Source organism: Oncorhynchus tshawytscha, linkage group LG03 (assembly GCF_018296145.1).
Source record: "Oncorhynchus tshawytscha isolate Ot180627B linkage group LG03, Otsh_v2.0, whole genome shotgun sequence".
In the NCBI taxonomy this organism is placed as follows: Eukaryota; Metazoa; Chordata; class Actinopteri; order Salmoniformes; family Salmonidae; genus Oncorhynchus; species Oncorhynchus tshawytscha.
In genome coordinates, this window is record NC_056431.1 from 62,144,315 (window position 1) to 62,166,129 (window position 21,815).

The following is a 21,815-nucleotide window of genomic DNA, read 5'->3' on the forward strand; positions in this document are numbered from 1 at the left end:
TATAAGGCCTAATATAGAACCCCCAAAAAGTGTGCAACAGGTGTCAAAAAGGTAGATCAAACATATTCAAGTTATTATTACATTCTAGAATATGAGAGAATGTGTACATTTCCTGACTAAATAGATGAGTTGCATGGCCGTGTTTCTGTAGTCTGTGGCCGACATGGGCTCACATAATAAAGCCATGAATAGCGGTAGCATTAATCTCTCCATTTGAATCTCCCCATCGCTGTTTTTATCATGAGAAGGTGACCAAAAAACAGGTTTCTTTTTTAATGGAAGAAATTGTATGGAAAGCCAAGTTGTAGCCAACATTAGATGTTGTCCTCCGCATAATTACCACAACAGAGTAGTGCAACACCCATCAAATGAAGCTGTAGGAAACTAACAAAAGTGGCCTGCCTCTCTCTCACAAAAACTGATATCTCACAAAAAAAAAAAAAAAAAAAAAATCATAGCTCATTATAAGGGACCAGGAGATCTTATAAATTGGCTATAATAATTACAATAACTTTTCAAGAGTCAAACTGATTTTCAAGGTAGGCAGGCCTATTCCAGTACTTTAATTTCTGAACTCCAAATTCAATTTCAAGATGGCTACTACTTAAAATTGCAGGTGAAACATGGAAATCAAAATGTATTAGACTTGTTATTTCATTACCAGATCATATTGTCAATAAGCTCACTTGGCTATGTCATTTGTTGTCATTATATCCAGAATAATGAATATGAATAGAGTTGGGTGTTGCACAATACTCTATCCTACACAATTGCGCACTGTAGACTCGCGCACTGTATGCACAAAAACATCTGAAAACATGAACACATTACCTTGATGCTTTCTCTGTTAAATCTAAAGAGACCCTGCTGTAAATCAAGCAGACAATACAGACACAACTGTCTTCAAAAGCATAATGAAAGAGAGCTCCCGAGTGGCGCAGCAGTCTAAGGCACTACAACTCAGTGCTAGAGGCGTCACTACAGACCCTGGTTTGATCCCGGGCTGTATCACAACCGGCCATGATCGGGAGTCCCGTAGGGCGGCGCACAATTGGCCCAGCGTTGTCTGGGTTAGGGGAGGGTTTGGCCTGGGTAGGCCGTCATTGTAAATAAGAATTTGTTCTTAACTGACTTGCCTAGTTAAAAAAAAGACAGAAAAATATTCTGGACATTCCTTGCAATTACCTTTTTTCTAGCACTTGCACCTTGTTCACACCTACAGTGTCATTGCGCAAAATGGTACGCAGCATCATCTGGATGTGTATACAACAAAGATCAACATTCACCTTCTGCTACCGTTTCTGTCAAGCTGTCTACGCATACAGTTTGATGCATGTGTTCGATTTATCCAAAGTATGCACAACACGAATGCACTGCAATGCAATGCTGCAAGGCAAACACAGCGTTCCATTGGAAATGAATGTACTTCTGGTGTACCAAAATGCAATGATGCTGTAGGTGTGATCGAGGTGTTACACACGATGTCCACCAGATGCATACAGTATGCATTTTGTTTTTCTGGATATCTTGCCCACATTTTCCATACTTGAGGTACAGTGGGGCAAAAAAGTATTTAGTCAGCCACCAATTGTGCAAGTTCTCCCACTTAAAAAGATGAGAGAGGCCTGTAATTTTCATCATAGGTACACTTCAACTATGACAGACAAAATGAGAAAAAAAATCCAGAAAATCACATTGTGGGATTTTTAATGAATTTATTTGCAAATTATGGTGGAAAATAAGTATTTGGTCACCTCCAAACAAGCAAGATTTCTGGCTCTCACAGACCTGTAAGTTCTTCTTTAAGAGGCTCCTCTGTCCTCCACTTGTTACCTGTATTAATGGCACCTGTTTGAACTTGTTATCAATATAAAAGACACCTGTCCAAAACCTCAAACAGTCACACTCCAAACTCCACTATGGCCAAGACCAAAGAGCTGTCAAAAGACACCAGAAACAAAATTGTAGACCCGCACCAGGCTGGGAAGACTGAATCTGCAATAGGTAAGCAGCTTGGTTTGAAGAAATCAACTGTGGGAGCAATTATTAGGAAATGGAAGACATACAAGACCACTGATAATCTCCCTCGATCTGGGGCTCCATGCAAGATCTCAACCCATGGGGTCAAAATGATCACAAGAACGGTGAGCAAAAATCCCAGGACCATACGGGGGGACCTAGTGAATGACCTGCAGAGAGCTGGGACCAAAGTAACAAAGCCTACCATCAGTAACAGTGCAGTGTCAGACGTGTCCCCCTTCTTAAGCCAGTACATGTCAGTACATGTCCAGGCCCGTCTGAAGTTTGCTAGAGATCATTTGGATGATCCAGAAGAAGATTGGGAGAATGTCATATGGTCAGATGAAACCAAAGTAGAACTTTTTGGTAAAAACTCAACTCGTCGTGTTTGGAGGTCAAAGAATGCTGAGTTGCATCCAAAGAACACCATACCTACTGTGAAGCATGGGGGTGGAAACATCATGCTTTGGGGCTGTTTTTCTGCAAAGGGACCAGGACGACTGATCCGTGTAAAGGAAAGAATGAATGGGGCCATGTATCGTGATATTTTGAGTGAAAACCTCCTTCCATCAGCAAGGGCATTGAAGATGAAATGTGGCTGGGTCTTTCAGCATGACAATGATCCCAAACACACCGCCCGGGCAACGAAGGAGTGGCTTCGTAAGAAGCATTTCAAGGTCCTGGAGTGGCCTAGCCAGTCTCCAGATCTCAACCCCATAGAAAATCTTTGGAGGGAGTTGAAAGTCCGTATTGCCCAGCAACAGCCCCAAAACATCACTGCTCTAGGGGAGATCTGCATGGAGGAATGGGCCAAAATACCAGCAACAGTGTGTGAAAACCTTGTGAAGACTTACAGAAAACGTTTGACCTCTGTCATTGCCAACAAAGGGTATATAACAAAGTATTTAGAAACTTTTGTTATTGACCAAATACTTATTTTCCACCATAATTTGCAAATAAATTCATAAAAAATCCTACAATCCTCCAAAACTGTTTTTTCTCATTTTGTCTGTCATAGTTGAAGTGTACCTATGATGAAAATTACAGGCCTCTCTCATCTTTTTAAGTGGGAGAACTTGCACAATTGGTGGCTGACTAAATACTTTTTTGCCCTACTGTACATGTGCTTCACTTTTCAACTAGCTAAAAGCTAGCTAGTTGTTGTCTGTGTGTGTGCTTCCATTTATACCACTGCACAGTAAAGCAACGCACAAGTTGAAAATATTGAACACATGCCCATCACAACAGCTGTTCGTCACTTGACTGTCATTCAGAAAATTTCTACCTGGATCAGATGATGATGTGTGAAAATATCACGTAACTAATCAGCTGGACACCAAATGCGCATCCCCTCAAGTATTATGCATAATTATTGAAGAACCATGTTAATGACAGTATCGATTTTAGGTTTTAAGTATCAAGGTAATGTAACTATTTTGGTTAGAAGAATTCTATTTTGCAGTGCATACATTATTTTGGATATCTGTGCCATTAAACTGTTTTCACCCCAGAACATAAGGACACAAAATGTTACGTAGTTACACTTCATTTCTGAGATCTCTACATACAAAACTGACAGTTAGATTCTTACAGGGCTCAAGTTCAATGTCTAATTTAACTGAATAATTAGTGCTTAAAATGTATATAACGACAACTTACACTGCCATAAATGCAAGGACAGAACATGTATGTTTTATGTCACACACTTTTTGAAAAATCCATCAAGACACCGACCATGATAAAGGGTTAAAGCAGGGGTGTCAAACTCGGGTTTTTGGTTAACCAGGTGAGGGGAGTTGCTTACTAATTAGTGACCTTCATTTATCAATCAAGTACAATGGTGGAGCGAAATCCCTTAGACACTCGACCCTCTGTGGAATGAGTCACACGTGGGTTAAAGGGATACTTGGGGATTTTGGCAATGAGATCCATTTATCTTCTTCCCCAGAGTCAGATGAACTCATAGAAACCATGTGTATGTCTGAAGGAAGTTCGCTAGCATTAGCACAATGACTGGAAGTCTATGCTAGTAGATACCCATAGCTAGTAGATAGCTATGATCCCCCTTATATCTTAATGTAATGACATGAAATGAATTGGCAGATTATTATCATTGGCTTATCAACAGCTGTAACAAGTTGTCCAGTGTAGGAAATCCTCACTGGTACCCTTGTTTATAGAAAGACCGTGTATGGGTGTTTAGAACTAGGATATAGTTAGGTCAGCAGCACATTGTTACCATATTGTCGACTCTAGGCTAGATCTATGCATCACTGAGTTAGATGCCAGTTGAAAGAGTAGTTCAAGGCAACTGTGCATGACCCTGGCCTGAACCCAGTACCTGGTCCAACATCAGAGGTGGACCCTCCATCTTAAACTTCACTTTTTAATTGGTTTTGCCACAATTCCGTCATGAAGGAATTTGACAATCCCAGGATCTCTGACTCTGAACCACGAAGTGGAGGGTTGGTGTGTGATGTCACAGTGCCACCGTGATTGAAGCTGTACAGTCGTACTCTGAATGGTGTTTTTGTAGTAATCAACATCCATAGACGCCTCCTCAACGTTATCCAGACGTTCTGATGGTGTTGTAGCTGTGTTACGAGGGCTGCATGTAGTGGCTATGTGCTGGCTACAGATTTAGCTGTAAAATAACTTTTGGTGATGTGTTCAGTTCAGCCAGTGCTGCTTTTCTCCAGTGATGTATTTTTCTGTTAATTTTTCTATCTATGAGAAATAGTGCACTGAAATTAAAAGGAAGACCATAGCTTTTTTAAATGCTTGTGTTTTTTGTTGTATGACATGTTTTTGTAGATTTTTATTTTGTGTATATATAGTCACATCCCAAATGATTGGCACCCTTGATAAAGATTAGCAATATACTGTATAAAATAAATACAAATACTGGGCTACATTGTATGCCTTATTTATTTATTTTAATTATATTATTTTATACTAATACAGTTGCTCAGATTTTTGTTTAACAAGTACTACCTTTTCTTTACAATACTTTGTGCACCCTCCCCTGGCGAGGATAACTGTGCCCTTGGGGTTATTGTCTTGGCTAAAATGTCCTGGTATTTGGTAGAGTTCATGATAAAGGTGACCTTAACAAGGGCCCCAGGACCAGTGGAAGCAAAACAACCCCATAACATCAAAGGTCCATCACCATCATTTACGGTAGGTATTAGGTTCTTTTTTGCATATCCATCCTTCATACGAGGCCAAACCCACCACTGCTGTGCTTCAACTGACCATAGCTCACAGTTCCAATCCAAGTGCCAATGCCATTATTCAGACAAAGCATTTACATATGTTGGTTGCTCTCAATGGAGGCTTTTTTTGTCTAATTGTAGATTTGGAGACTTGGTAACCCCGACAAAGTTCTTTAATTCTTCAACTGTGGACCTTTATTTTCCTCCTGAACCATCTCTCACTGTGCGTGGGGATAAGATACACTTGGGTCCTCTATCAGGCAAGTTTAGTAGTGTTCCAGTTGATTTAAAGTTTCTTCATTTCTGCTTTAACAGCGGTAACTGGTATATATTTTTGTTTGTTAGTTTATTTGTACCCATTGCCTGATTTATGAGTCTAAAACCATTTGTCTCCATTCATGAGTTCTTTGCCTTTACCCAGGGTGATGGAAGACAATGGAATTTTACATGTGTGTTACCTAATTTTATACCCCAGTGAAACAGGAAGCCACGGAAGGCCACCATACTGTTCCTTAAACTGAGATTAACTTTAAAAAGTAGACTGTTAATGCAGATACATTTATTAGAATTTTAAATAGTATATAAGAATCTTTAGGGGTGGCAAACATTTTCACGTGTCATTTTTAGAGTTTTTTTTAAACTTGTTAAACAATCCTTCTTTGAGCAAATGTATTAGTATGAAATAAAATGTTCCATTTTGATGATGATACAATATAGGTATTTTATCTTTATCAAGGGTGCCAATACATTGAGATGTGACATTATATTCTATTGAATAGTAACCATAGCTGTCATTAGAAAGGCACTTTGCTATTCTGTCAGTTTATTGCAATAAAAACATGTTAAGTGCAACCTTCAGTGTTGACATTACTCCTGACCCTTCCATGTTTCTTTCTATGAACCTCCTGACAGACTATTTCTCTAATACAAAGATACTCTTAGTTTTTGTATTTATTTTGATTAAAGGAATTATTCTGTATGCAGCCCAAGCTACTATATCTGATCCTTCCATTACATAGTTTGTTTCTTCAGCTCTGTAGTGAGGGCTAATACCCATGATGCTCTGGGGTACTGAGTGAGTGTAAGATGCTGCTCTTGTGACCCTTTGGCAAAATGTGAATCAGTTTCTGCCTTTATATCACATGGCCAGGAGGGTCAAAATGGCATCAGTGTGTGTGTCAGCCTGTCACAGGGATAAATGGTGCTCACAGGTCTCCCCTTGGCTAAGCAGCCTCTTTCTGACGGCCTCAGCAAATCACATCACACCCTTCATAACTCATTCTGACACACACTCTCTCTCCCTCTATCTAACACACACACGTGTCCACTGTTGCTCAGACCACACCATTAATAAGCCCTTAATATTCCAAACACACACTCACAAACTTTCCCATTTCCACACACACTCACACACCATGACCAGTGGGGGCCAGACCAAATCCTATCACCCTCTCCATAACTCACAATGACACAGAGGAAAAATAACATTTACTACAGCAGAAATGATATTCCTTGGTGTCAACTTGATGCATGCAGGGTTAGTGGATCATATCGTGGGCCCAGTGTAGGGCAGAGCCCAGTGTAGGGCTCTATGGGAAACTATCTCCTATCAGCACTAATCAGCACCACACTGATGGTGTGCCACTGATAGTGGCATCACTGATGACATTGTTTTTTTTTTGTTAAAAAAAAAAGACTCCCTTTTCGTGGTAAACAATTGTTAGTAGTTACTATCTTGTCTCATTGCTACAACCGTACGGGAGAGACGAAGGTCGAAAGCCATGCTTCCTCCGAAACACAACCGAACCAAGCCACACTGCTTCTTAACACAGTGCACATCCAACCCGGAAGCCAGCTTAACCAATGTGTCAGAGGAAACACCATGCACCTGGCGACCTGGTTAGCACACAATGCGCCCGGCCTGCCACAGGAGTCGCTAGTGCGCGATGAGACAAGGATATCCCTACCGGCCAAACCCTCCCTAACCCAGACGACGCTAGGCCAATTGTGCGTCAGCCCATGGACCTCCCGGTCGCGGCTGGATGCGACAGAGCCTGGGCTCAAACCCAGATTCTCTGGTGGCACAGCTAGCATTGCGATGCAGTGCCCTAGACCACTGCGCCACCTGGGAGGCTCACTGATGACATTGTTGATGCTGTTGTCAATGTGCTCTTTCACAACTCTGGTGGAGACAAAGAAATGGTGCTCAGTGGGGGATATTTTTCTCTCATCTCGCTCTCTCCCTCTGTTGCTCTTTGTTTCACTCACTCATTCACTCTCAAACTCATTCTCTCCCTCCCCCCAAACACACACACGACAAGGGCTATTTTCAATAACAGTAAGTAATAAAATACGCAAATACATGCTCACAGAGGACACAGACACCAGAGGGCAAACATGGGCAGACAGCACTTAATGATCCAGAGCAGAGAAGCAGCAGGCATGCTAGTAGATGAGGATTTATCACCAGTGAGAGAGGAGCAGAATATAGAATGAGAGGCAGGACATCTCTCCAGGTTATACTTCAGCTAGTTGGGGGGCAGTATTCAGAACAGCATAACAATGATAAAATATGTACAAGAAGAATAACAGAAATGGATGTCCCATAGGCAACAGCATCAGGTATTAGTGGCGTCATCATAACGTGACCATTGATTGTGCCTGGAGCTTTTGTTTTTAGCATAGCACCTGAGGTTGTAGTGACTTTATGTGTGAGTGTGGCGAGTGTGGTGTTACACATGAGAGTTCCCACAGTAACTGCTCTGACTCATGTACTAATACTATACACTGTTCAGGTTGGGTGTCCTGAGGTTTGGAGACTGAGTTAGTCTATTGATTTGTCTGCTGTATCAGTTGGTCTCCTGAGTGTTGCTCTCTGTGTTAAATCTCTCTGCCAGGAGGCTGGGGATCAATAGCTGTATTAAAGGCCTATTGGTTAGGACCGGATCATTGGAGAAATGTCTCAGTTTTCCTGCCGATAGACAAATAAAGACCATTGAACAAAGACTACTTACAATGTCTCGGTTTTCCTGTTGATAGACAAATAAAGAACCATTGAACAAAAACAATTTACTGTGAAGAGGAGAAGGTGACTTTGTTGGCATCATGGCAAATGAACCAAACACCCACCCTCTCTTCCTTCTCTAAGCTGAGCTCTCACAGCTTTGCGCACGGCGAAAACCGCAATGCCGCGATCTCATCCATTATGAATTACAAAACACGAACACACACGCACAGAGACATCAATAAGTCTTGGCCTATCTATTATAGATAAACACTTAAAGTCCTGTGTGTTCTTCCGTTGGCTCTCTGCCTGTGATGGGGTCGTTACTAAGGCAGCTCCCCATGACAACAACTCTGCATTCATTCAACACTGCAGTCCCATTATTGTCTATGAAAAAACCTCTTAATGGCTTTGGGTGCCCTTTGGCACAGATCTAGGATCTATCCTTACCTGTTAGGGGGGAAATGTGAAACTGACCTTAGATCAGTGCCTAGGGACAACTTAATCTTACTCCATGTGCCTGCCTTAAATAGCTCTGATTACCTGACAAAGCTGCTACTTTTACAATACCTATATTCCAGTGGAGGCTGGGCTCATTGTAAAGGCTGGAATGGAATTCATGGAACGGTATCAAACCGATCAAACATTGAAAACACGTTTGACACCGTTCCATTAATTCCATTCCAGCCATTACAATGAGCCCATCCTCCTATAGCTCCTCCCACCAGCCTCCACTGCTCTATTCAAGCAATGTTATTGCACCGTGCTTGACTTTACTGTACTGTCATGGAACTAAATGGAAATTGATCCTCTCACGAATTGTGGGTTCATAATATCACTGCTACGGTGTGCTTGCCCTGTATGCATAAATGGCATACATTACTGTAGACCCTCTCCTAAAACAACTGAAAACAGAGGGGAACTATGGAGCAACCATAACAAACAGGCACCCCATGTCACTGTGCCTCCCTCGGCAAATTACAATCACCGCCTCCCATGAATCACTGCACACTCACTCCCCCAGGGGCAAAGCAGAGAGATATTTTGTAATGTTTTTCTAAGCAATTACAGTTGCATGTTTTAATTGTTCATTAGATGGAGCTAGCACACACACTGTATCAGAGGGGAGGAGTTTATGCATAAATAATGCCGTGTTCGTGGGCTAGTTAGAACTTGGAAACTTGGACATTTCCGACTTGTTTCTGAGTGGTTGTAGTTATACACGTGCCCCGTTCAGCCAGTTAGCAAGTCGGACATTTTTGAGTTTCCTAGTTCCGACTGACAACAGTAAGCTAATCAGCGCCACACTTCCTGCCTCCTGTGGGATTGTGGGTGATTATGAATAAGCTGGAACATGCGATGCGACGAGTGAGGTAATGTGCTTTTGGTGTTGAAGAGGAGGGCAGAGATATCACCTCTAGCCACCAGAAAGAGATAGATAAAGAGTAGTGGGAAAGGTGAAGAAAGCGAGAGGGAGAGTAAAAAGGGAAGATGAAAGGGGGACATAATAAAGGAGAATGCATGCAGCACCATGTTCTCTTACATTAACAGATTCATTATACACTAGCCTATCTTTGGACCGATGGGTTTGAATAATCCATTTAATGTGATTGCATGATGGATGAGAAATGTTACATCTCTAGTCTACATATCAATAAGTTTTGATTTAGATGATCATGAATGTGATTAAATCTAATTCACACTGGAATTCGAAGCATTGGATGCCACTTCCTCCCAGTAGATAGTGTTTATGAGAAGAGCAGGGATGTATTTGTTACGTCAATTCTGTTGAAAAACGTTTCATCTGTTGTTTGCCAACAAAAACAAGAGTTTCTATTCGACAAATTCTGGTAGGTCCCGCCCCGTTTTGTTTCCGTTTTGGTTCTTAAACAGTAAACAGCTTCTGTTGTAAGACGTAATCAATACAACCCTGGTTTCTGGTTTAGCAGTGATAGTGTGTTCCAATGAGTAATGTAGGCTCTGACTACTAAACCCTGCTCAGTAGGGCCCTCTGCAGGGCTCTGGGGGCGTGGCCTCCGGGGTCGTGTCCTCCGGGGTCATGTCCTCCGGGGTCGTGTCCTCCGGGGTCGTGTCCTCCGTGTACTACTCTGTTCCAGCCTTCACACCAGAGACAGCAACCCAGCCAGTCTCAGACTGCAGGTCTCTGAAGACAGGATCAAAAACTCCACGACATGACAGCTGCCAGTGTGTGCGTATGGCATACATGTATGTGTGTACACGTTACTGGGGTTATAATAAGCTTCTGTGTATGTGTACCCAACAATCAATGTTCTCCCCTGTGAGTGCCTGCGGACATACAGTGGAACATGTACAGTAGGCAGCTCACCCTGACTTGATCGAGTGTGGAGGAGGAGAGGACGCGTCAGAATAAGGCTCCAACCAACGCTACATAATCTTTCACTCTCTCTCAGTAAATGGCAGCATCTGGATATGGTTGCTATGGCACCAGTGGCATAACTTTTCCATTCCCTTGAGTAGCATTGGCTATACGCACAGCACAGTAGGACAGTAGGCCTATGTATAAGTCTGCTTGGTGTGAATTTGCCCATGTGTAAGTCAGTGTGTTTGGTTAAACCTTGTGGAATTTCACTTTCGCTTTTGTCAAGAGTTTTCCTACTTGAATCTATGATTACCTTGTTAATGGGAAATTTGTAGAATGGAAGTTATAGTGCATCATCACACTTCTCAGTTTTCCTCTCTTAAAGATGACAAGCACTTCATCAAACATAAATTTGCAGTGTCTTACAAATACACGTAGAGAATAGTGTGCACGTATGACTCACAGCATTCTCCCCAGATACTATCATGACTAATGAGACGTAGCAGAGATCCAACTGTAGGATAAACCTTGTCAGGATCTATTAAGAGAAAAATAGATACAGGTGACCCTCTTACATGTCCCTACCACACACACATAGACCTCAAAAGCCACCCGGTATTACCATTTCTGTAAATAATCTGTTGTCTGTCTCATATGAACCTCTGTCTTGTGTGATATGTGACACTGAAATGGAAATACAGAATTCTGAAATCAATATTGCAGGAGAAAGTGAATCATCTCCCAGACATGTTGCATTATTTAGAACAAGCGGCTTGCAGCTTAAAGTATGTCATGTGTGATTCTCATTGCCAAGAGGTTTGTCCCAGTGGGCATAGAGATGTAGAGATGACCTCTATCTCTCAGACAAAATGACTGCTTGCGGTAGAAGGGCTTTGAGCAGTGAGCACTATTCACTAAAAACAGGTAACTAAAGGGGGGAAAACACCTGACATACTTCTTGCGTTACTAACTAGAAAAAAATATTGTCCGAGTTAAATAGTGTTAAATACAAAGAGTCTTCCTATCAGGGCAGGGAGAGGATTGTTTTTCTATTTATCCCGTAATGCAACTATTTGTTTTGATTAAATAAACCCCTGTCTCAGCCTAACACTCTGTTAGTTTATGCATGCATTCAAAACCAGGTATTAACTTTGCATCACATCATTAAAATTAGATATGGATCAAGAAGATCACTAATGCTCTCCTATGGCACATGTTAGTCATTTATGGATAATTCACTGTTATCAATAATCTCATGATTTTAATCAGTAGGTAATAAGCAGGGTTGGGTAGGTTACTTTTTAAATGTAATCCCCTACTAGTTAACTATCAAATTGTAACAGTAACGTAACTTTTAAATTACCCAAACTCAGTATCGTAATCTGATTACATTCAGTTACTTTTAGATTACTTTCCCTTCCCCTCAAGAGGCATTAAAAGAAGACAAAAATGTATGTTACCAATTGAATGACATTATTGCAGGATAAATCAATGTTAAACTTCATATAGCTGGCCATATATGGATGTTACATTTTACTTTATGGGTTGGTTATGTTGGCTTCTTCTAACCCATCGCTTTTTACTACATATAATAATACGATTAAATTATATCTTTACATTAAAAACTATCTATCAGAATTCCAGTCATTCCAATAAATGTTATACCCCTTGATCTTCAAAAATAAGACATGGAAATATGGAAAAATAGATTAGTCTATTTGTTTTTCCTGCGCAAGACCCCAAAACTAAGGACTTATGAGCCAGCCCTACTCTGTTGTTTATGATTTTGTTGTCATGGAGGACTGATTGGTGTCATTGAATCGAGTTGATAAATAAATGCTGTGCTCATGGAATGACATGCTTTGAGCACCACTGAAAAGTGCTATTAACATGTGGAAAATGAATGCCAAATGCTGCATTTGCTATAGGTGTAACGGTTTTCTAGTGGTGATGAAGGAGAGTCGGACCAAACTGCAGCGTGTCGATTGCGATCCATATTTATTAAACAAAACGTAAACACGACTAAACACTAAACACTACAAAACAATAAACGTAATGAAAACCGAAAACAGCCTATCTAGTGCAAACTAACAGAGAGTACAAGTAAGACACTAAGGACAATCACCCACGACAAACTCAAAGAATATGGCTGCCTAAATATGGTTCCCAATCAGAGACAACGATAAGCACCTGCCTCTGATTGAGAACCACTCCAGACAGCCATAGACCTTGCTAGACAACCCACTAAGCTACAATCCCAATACCACCACCAAAACCCCAAGACAAACACACCACAATTACAAAAACCCCATGCCACACCCTGGCCTGACCAAATACATAAAGATAAACACAAAATACTTTGACCAGGGCGTGACAGAACCCCCTAAGGTGCGGACTCCCGAACGCACCTCAAAACAATAGGGAGGGTCCGGGTGGGCGTCTGTCCATGGTGGCGGCTCCGGCGCGGGACGTGGACCCCACTCCTTTAATGTCTTAGTCCCCTCTCCCTTCGTCCCTGGATAGTCCACCCTCGCCGCCGACCATGGCCTAGTAGTCCCCACCCAGAACCCCACTGGACTGAGGAGCAGATCGGGACTGAAGGACAGCTCGGGACCGAGGCAGCTCGGGACTGAGGGGAAGCTCGGGAGTGAGAGAAAGCTCGGGAGTGAGAGAAAGCTCAGGAGTGAGAGGAGAAAGCTCGGGAGTGAGAGGAAGCTCAGGAGTGAGAGGAAGCTCAGGAGTGAGAGGAAGCTCAGGAGTGAGAGGAAGCTCAGGAGTGAGAGGAAGCTCAGGAGTGAGAGGAAGCTCAGGAGTGAGAGGAAGCTCAGGAGTGAGAGGAAGCTCAGGAGTGAGAGGAAGCTCAGGAGTGAGAGGAAGCTCAGGAGTGAGAGGAAGCTCAGGAGTGAGAGGAAGCTCAGGCAGGTAGATAGATCTACCAGCTCCTGGCTGGCTGGTGGTTTCAGCAGATCCTGGCTGACTGGCAGATCCTGGCTGACTGGCAGATCCTGGCTGACTGGCAGATCTGGAAGAGTCTGGTTGACTGGCAGATCTGGAAGAGTCTGGTTGACTGGCAGATCTGGAAGAGTCTGGTTGACTGGCAGATCTGGAAGAGTCTGGTTGACTGGCAGATCTGGCGGCGCTGGGCAGACTGGCGGCGCTGGGCAGACTGGCGATGCTGGGCAGACTGGCGCTGGGCAGCTGGGCTGGGACTGGCGGCGCTGGGCATACTGGCGGTGCTGGGCAGACTGGCGGTGCTGGGCAGACTGACGATGCGCTGGGCAGACTGGCGATGCTGGGCAGACTGGCGGCGCTGGGCAGACTGGCGGCGCTGGGCAGACTGGCGGCGCTGGGCATACTGGCGGTGCTGGGCAGACTGGCGGTGCTGGGCAGACTGACGACGCTGGGCAGACTGACGACGCTGGGCAGACTGACGACGCTGGGCAGACTGACGACGCTGGGCAGACTGGCGATGCTGGGCAGACTGGCGATGCTGGGCAGACTGGCGATGCTGGGCAGACTGACGGCGCTGGGCAGACTGGCGACGCTGGGCAGACTGGCGACGCTGGGCAGACTGGCGATGCTGGGCAGACTGACGGCGCTGGGCAGACTGGCGACGCTGGGCAGACTGGGGGCACTGGCGGCGCTGGGCAGACTGGCGGCACTAGCTGCTCCATATAGGCTGACAGCTCTGGCGGCTTCTTACAGACTGACCGCTCTGGCGGCTCCGTGCTGACTGGCAGCTCCTTGCAGACTGGCAGCTCCTTACAGACTGGCAGCTCCTGCAGACTGCAGCTCCGTGCAGACTGACAGCTCCTTGCAGACTGGCAGCTCCTTGCAGACTGGCAGCTCCATGCAGACTGGCAGCTCCATGCAGACTGGCTGCTCCATGCAGACTGGCTGCTCCATGCAGACTGGCTGCTCCATGCAGACTGACAGCTCTGGCTGCTTCATGCAGACTGACATCTCTGGCTGCTCCATGTAGACTGGCTGCTTCATGCAGACTGGCAGCTCGGGCTGCTTCATGTAGACTGACAGCTCTGGCTGCTCCATGCGGACTGACAGCTCTGGCTGCTCCATGTAGACTGACTGCTTCATGCAGACTGGCAGCTCGGGCTGCTTCATGTAGACTGACAGCTCTGGCTGCTCCATGCAGACTGACAGCTCTGACTGTTCCATGCAGACTGACAGCTCTGGCTGCTTCATGCAGACTGGCAGCTCTGGCTGCTCCATGTAGACTGGCTGCTTCATGCAGACTGGCAGCTCGGGCTGCTTCATGTAGACTGACAGCTCTGGCTGCTCCTTGCAGACTGGCAGCTCCATGCAGACTGGCAGCTCTGGCTGCTCCATGCAGACTGACAGCTCTGGCTGCTTCATGCAGACTGGCAGCTCTGGCTGCTCCATGCAGACTGGCAGCTCTGGCTGCTCCATGCAGACTGACAGCTCTGGCTGCTCCATGCAGACTGGCTGCTTCATGCAGACTGGCAGCTCTGGCTGCTCCATGCAGACTGACAGCTCTGGCTGCTCCATGCAGACTGACAGCTCTGGCTGCTCCTTGCAGACTGGCAGCTCTGGCTGCTCCATGCAGACTGACAGCTCTGGCTGCTCCATGCAGACTGACATCTCTGGCTGCTCCATGCAGACTGACATCTCTGGCTGCTCCATGCAGACTGACATCTCTGGCTGCTCCATGCAGACTGACATCTCTGGCTGCTCTATGCGGACTGACAGCTCTGGCTGCTCTATGCGGACTGACAGCTCTGGCTGCTCCATGCAGGCTGGCAGCTCTGGCTTCTCCATGCAGGCTGGCAGCTCTGGCTGCGCTGAACAGGCGGGAGACTCCGGCAGCGTAGGAGAGGAGAAAGGCTCTGGCTGCGCTAAACAGGCGGGAGGCTCCGGCAGCGCTGTAGAGGAGGAAGGCTCTGGCTGCGCTGAACAGGCGGGAGGATCCGGCAGCGCTGTAGAGGAGAAAGGCTCTGGCTGCGCTAAACAGGCGGGAGACTCCAGCAGCGCAGGAGAGGAGAAAAGCGCTGGCTGCGCTGAACAGGCAAGGCACACTGAAGGCCTGGTGCATGGTGCTGGAACTGGTGGTACTGGATCGAGGACACGCACAGGAAGCCTGGAGCGGGGAGCTGCTACCGGAGGACTGGAGTGTGGAGGTAGCACAGGATGGGCTAGACCGTGAAGGCGTACTGGAGATCTTGAGAGCAGTGTTGGCACAGGATGTGCAAGGCTAGGGATGTGCACAGGAGGCCTGGTGCGTGAGGCTGGCACCAACTTCACCAGCCGACTAACACGCACCTCAGGACGAGTATGGAGCGCTAACCCAGGTGCCATCAAATCCCCAACACGTTCCGTCGGGCGAATTCCATGCAAAAAGCACCAACACAGCAACTCCCTCATTTCTCTCTCCTCCAATTTCCCCATTAACTCCTTCACAGTCTCTGGTTCTGGTCTCCTCCTTGGCTCCTCACGATAAACAGGGAGAGTTGGCTCAGGTCTGACTCCTGACTCTGCCACTCTCCCTGAGCCCCCCAAGAAATTTTTGGGGCTGATTCTCAGGCTTCCATCCGCTACGCCGTGCTGCCTCCTCATATCTGCGCCTCTCAGCTTTCGCCGCCTCCAGTTCTTCCTTGGGGCGGCGATATTCTCCAGGCTGAGCCCAGGGTCCTTTACCGTCCAGTTCTTCCTCCCATGTCCATTTCTCCAGGTGGTGCAGCCTCTCCCACTGCAGCTGCTGCTGCTCCTGCTGCTGCTGCCTCTGTTGCCTCTCCTGTGGTTCCTGCCTGTTAACACGCTGCTTGGTCCGTTGGTGGTGGGTGATTCTGTAACGGTTTTCTAGTGGTGATGAAGGAGAGTCGGACCAAACTGCAGCGTGTCGATTGCGATCCATATTTATTAAACAAAACGTAAACACGACTAAACACTAAACACTACAAAACAATAAACGTAATGAAAACCGAAAACAGCCTATCTAGTGCAAACTAACAGAGAGTACAAGTAAGACACTAAGGACAATCACCCACGACAAACTCAAAGAATATAGCTGCCTAAATATGGTTCCCAATCAGAGACAACGATAAGCACCTGCCTCTGATTGAGAACCACTCCAGACAGCCATAGACCTTGCTAGACAACCCACTAAGCTACAATCCCAATACCACCACCAAAACCCCAAGACAAACACACCACAATTACAAAAACCCCATGCCACACCCTGGCCTGACCAAATACATAAAGATAAACACAAAATACTTTGACCAGGGCGTGACAATAGGTCTATTGTTAATCTTTTTGTTGGTGACACTTTGATATCTTGATAATATGCAGCTGTTTAAAGGGCAAATCCACAGATGAAACAATAACAAAACAGTCGCCCCGCCTTTGTTTTGGTAAAAAACTGAGGGATGGGCCTGGAGAAATGTATTCACTCTCAGATTAATAGTCAGAGCTATGGATGCAAGGACTGACCATCCATGATATTAAAATGATTGTTTTAACCATGTTATGAGGCTATATAGTGTTTGTTTACATTTGCAATGTTTACAAACATTGGAGAAAAACAAGCTTATATTTTGGGTTCTCATGGAGTGTGACAGTTGAACTAAGCTCATGAGGCATTTCTAAGTTATATTCTTCAGCAATCAATGGATATTTATTAGTCCAAAAATGGATGTAGCAACTAATGTGTCCATTAGTCCTATGGATTTATTTATTTGATCAGCATGAATTAGATGGAGCAATAAAAGCCCCACTTTTATTCCACAGGCTTGGATCAGAGAGCATTTAGTTACAAGAGAGCATTTTTCACTGGCTGTCCACTGGTTTAAAAAACAATGATTTATAGGCACCTTAAACTTCTTGAATTCAACCATTATCGGGTTCAAATACACATTTAGATTTGTGAACAGCTATCCACAACAACAACAATCCTTAATGTGCAAATATCTAAATGAGAGAGCAGCAGTGTGATTCACATCAATACGCTACTGTATGTAGATATCAATAATAAGTGATATCTGTCTCGCCGTAGACTACACCACTACTGTCATCCTTACCTCAAAGCATTTATTCAAATTGGATCATCTTTGCTGCCGATAGCAGCCGCATCATTGGAAGACACAGCTTGGACTGTAGCCTACAAAAGCCTATTCCTGCTCTTTTCAAACACATTTGGTTTGTCATCATATTTGTATCTGACTTGTGATCAGACTCGCTCAGGTGATAAAAATAAAAAAACTTTAACTTGCGCCTTTTTTCAATGCTGATTTGAATGTCATTGTGAAAACAGAGAAGATGTCATATTTATTTTCACAAACATCTTTTCTGAATTTAAAAGTCATCTAGTTTTTCAAAGGTATCTGTAATCTGATTACAATATTTTTACTGGTAATTTAACCGATTACAGTTACCTTTTTTCTTGTAATCCATTACTCCCCAACCTTGGTAATAAATCACGAGTAAACAAGATAATACATAAAACAGGGATCTGGAAAAAAAGAACAATGACAGTCTCCGGCTTACAAACATCAGGATGAATAGTTTGAGCAAGCTTGCCCTCTAGTGTCTAAGTATTAAAATCAGTGTTGTGTTCGAGATCACCTAAAGTGAGACCGATTTAAGACCAAGACCGGAAGCCTTTGGGAAGGGCAAGACTGAGTCAAGACCATAACCAGAAAAATGTCCAATTCAAGTCATAAAAGTCCAATACAAGACCATGATTGTATTTTTGTCAAATCAGCACCATAAGAGTTCAAAATGTCCAGTATTTCTGTGTTCATATTTCAGAACAACATATGGATTCTTTAGACATTCAGAATTGTAAAAAAATGTATGCTAAGGGAAAATAGAGCCACTCTACAAATTATTACTAACCCAAACACAGTGGGGAACAATGAGGGCCTTCTAAGCCTTCAGAGAAGGGCTACGGATTTATTAAAATAATTCTAATTATATTCTTTTTAATTATGTTTTGATTTAAACTCTTCAGTTTTGTTAGAAAGGAAAGGGTTAAACACTGAATAGAACATGATCCAATCAGGATTTATCTTTGGTGATCTCTGGGGAGATAAATCTAGCTATTTAAGTAAGCCATTGGCTAGGCCATTAGAAGCTTGATAGAAGGCATCTGCCATTCATCTGTATTAAAGCAACATTTTGGAGTGACATTGGAATCAACCAATCACATTGACTTGTAATGGGTGGGACCGTTTACTGAGGAGTGGCTTCCAGTAAGCAGTAGTAGGTATAGCAAGCAGTAGTAGGTATAGCTAGCTAGCTTTTGTTGTAGGCTAGTTTACAGCAACTGCAGCAGGTGTTATCAAAGAGGATGGATGCTGTTGCTAATTTATTAGCTTCTACCTTTTCATGAATAACTCATCCATTGAGTGGAACTGTGTTTTTTATTGCAGCTCACATGCTGTTGTTAGCCATCTCTTTGAAAATAACTTGTGTGTGTGAAACATGGTTGCATTTAAACTTTAGATCACCGGTTACTTTGAGTGCTAAATGTGAAATGTTTTTTGCAATGGGAAGTAATAATTATACATTTCAATTGGAAAGTACTTAGCATAAAGGTTGTGTTTTTGTATTCTTGTGATTGGGACCAACTGGCTTAGCAGTATGTCTGAGTGAATGGGCTACTTATTCTTCAACGTCATGCTGTGTGTGACTGCTGTCTTTCCATCGGTGCTATGCAGTGGGTCCTGTCTGGAAAAGCATACGTTTTCATACGAATTGTACAGATTTTTTTCAAAATCACATTTTTATTTTTTTATAACAAAATATGATGTTCTATGTCCACAACAATACTTAAACCACATCAGGAGACCATTTTGAGGTCTGGGGAAAAAATATTTTTGAAGGGTGTAGTTTCCCTTTAATTCAATTGTGTAAAACAAATGCCCTCACATGATACAAATCAGCATTATATCACTGTCAGGTAGGCCTACATTGCAGTCTATTTTTGGGGGGAAAGCCTTTAGAAATGTTCATACAGACAGCCCATGATGACTGAATTGAGCATTGCAAATAGCCTACTAACCAAGACAAGAGCAATATCAAACTTTATCAATACCTGTTTTGCATACCCATTGTTGCCTTAGTTAGCATTTACTGGTAGATATGTGGCTGAAATAGCCAAATCCACTCATTTGAAGGGGTATCCACATACTTTGGTATATACAGCGTACTTGGCTACTTTGTGCATGATTTCCCTATTGTACTACATAAGTACAATAGTACAATACATAAATCTTATACCTCCACTACCCTAATTTGATATGCAACAGTAGGGATTAAGAAGTGGGTATAGTCAATGCCCTCTGGAAAATTTTAAAAAAGTGGGTATATGCCATATACAGTGCTTTTGGAAAGTATTCAGACCTCTTGAATTTTTCAAAAAAATAAATCATCATTCTATACACAATACTGCATAATGACAAATCGAAAACAGTTATTTTATTTTAGCAATTGTATTAAAAATAAACTGAAAAACCTTATTTACATAAGTATTCAGACCCTTTTCTATGAGACTCGAAATTGAGCGCAGGTGCATCCTGTTTCCTTGATGTTTCTACAACTTGATTGGAGTCCACCTGCGGTAAATTCAATTGATTGGACATGCTTTGGAAAGGAACACACCTGTCTATAAAAGGAGCAAAAACCAAGCCATGGGGTCTGAAGGAATTGTCCGTAGAGCTATGAGACAGGATTGTGTCGAGGCATAGATCTGGGGAAGGGTACCAAAACATTTCAGCAGAATTGAAGATCCCCAAGAACACAGTGGCCTCCATCATTCTTAAATGGAAGAAGTTTGGAACCACCAAGGCTCTTCCTAGAGCTGGCCGCCAGCCAAACTGAGCAATCGGGGGAGAAGGGCCTTGGTCAGGGAGATGACCAAGAACCAGTCACTCTAACAGAGCTCCAGAATTCCTCTGTGGAGATGGGAGAACCTTCCAGAACGACAACCATCTCTGCAGCACTCCACCAATCAGGCCTTTATGGTAGAGTGGCCAGATGGAAGCCACTCCTCAGTAAAGGGCACATGACAGCCCGCTTGGAGTTTGCCAAAAGGCACCTAAAGGACTCAGACCACGAGAAACAAAATTAACTGGTCTGATGAAACCAAGATTGAACTCTTTGACCTGAATGCCAAGCATCACGTCTGGAGGAAACCTGGCACCATCCGTACGGTGAGGCATGGTGGAGGCAGACCTCAGACTGGGGCGATTCACCTTCCAACAGGACAACGATCCTAAGCACATAGCCAAGACAACACAGGAGTGTCTTCGGGAGAAGTCTCTGAATGTCCTTGAGTGGCCCAGCCAGAGCCTGGACTTAAACCCAATGGAACATCTCTGGAGAGACCTGAAAATAGCTGTGCACCAAAGCACCCCATCCACCTGACAGAGCTTAAGAAGATATGCAGAGAAGAATGGGAGAAACTCCCCAAATACAGGTGTACCAAGCTTGTAGCGTCATACCCAAGAATACTCAAGGCTGTAATCACTGCCAAAGGTGCTTCAACAAAGTACTGAGTAAGGGTCTGAATACTTATGCAAATATAATATTTCAGTATTCATTTTTTATAAATTAGCAAACATTTCTGAAAACCTGTTATTGCTTTATCATTATTCGGGTAGTGTGTGTAGATTGATTAGGGGGGAAAAGCAATTGAATTCAAGGGGTCTGAATACTTTCCCAATACACTGTACCTGCCTATAGCCTCCACTACACCACTGGCCCTTTGTGTATTACAAAAGGTGCCCTCTCCCACATGATGGTATTACAGTAGCTGTCCTTTCAGCAATATCTTTGGTACTATTTTCATCTAGAAATGCCTTTCATATATGCAACGCTCACTAATTGACCAAGAAGGAGAGTGATGGAGTGCTGCATCAGATGACCTGGCCTCCACAATCACCCAACCTCAACCCAATTGAGCTGCTTTGGGATGAGTTGGACCGCAGAGTGAAGGAAAAGCAGCCAACAAGTGCTCAGCATATGTGAATACTCCTTCAATACTGTTGGAAAAGCAGCTGGTTGAGAGAATGCCAAGAGGTTGCAAAGCTGTCATCAAGGCAAAGGGTGGCTACTTTGAAGAACCTCAAATATATTTAGATTTGTTTAACACTTTATTGGTTACTACATGATTCCATGTGTTATTTCATAGTTTTGATTTCTTCAACAATGTAGAAAATAGAGACAAATAAAGAAAAACCATTGAATGAGTAGGTGT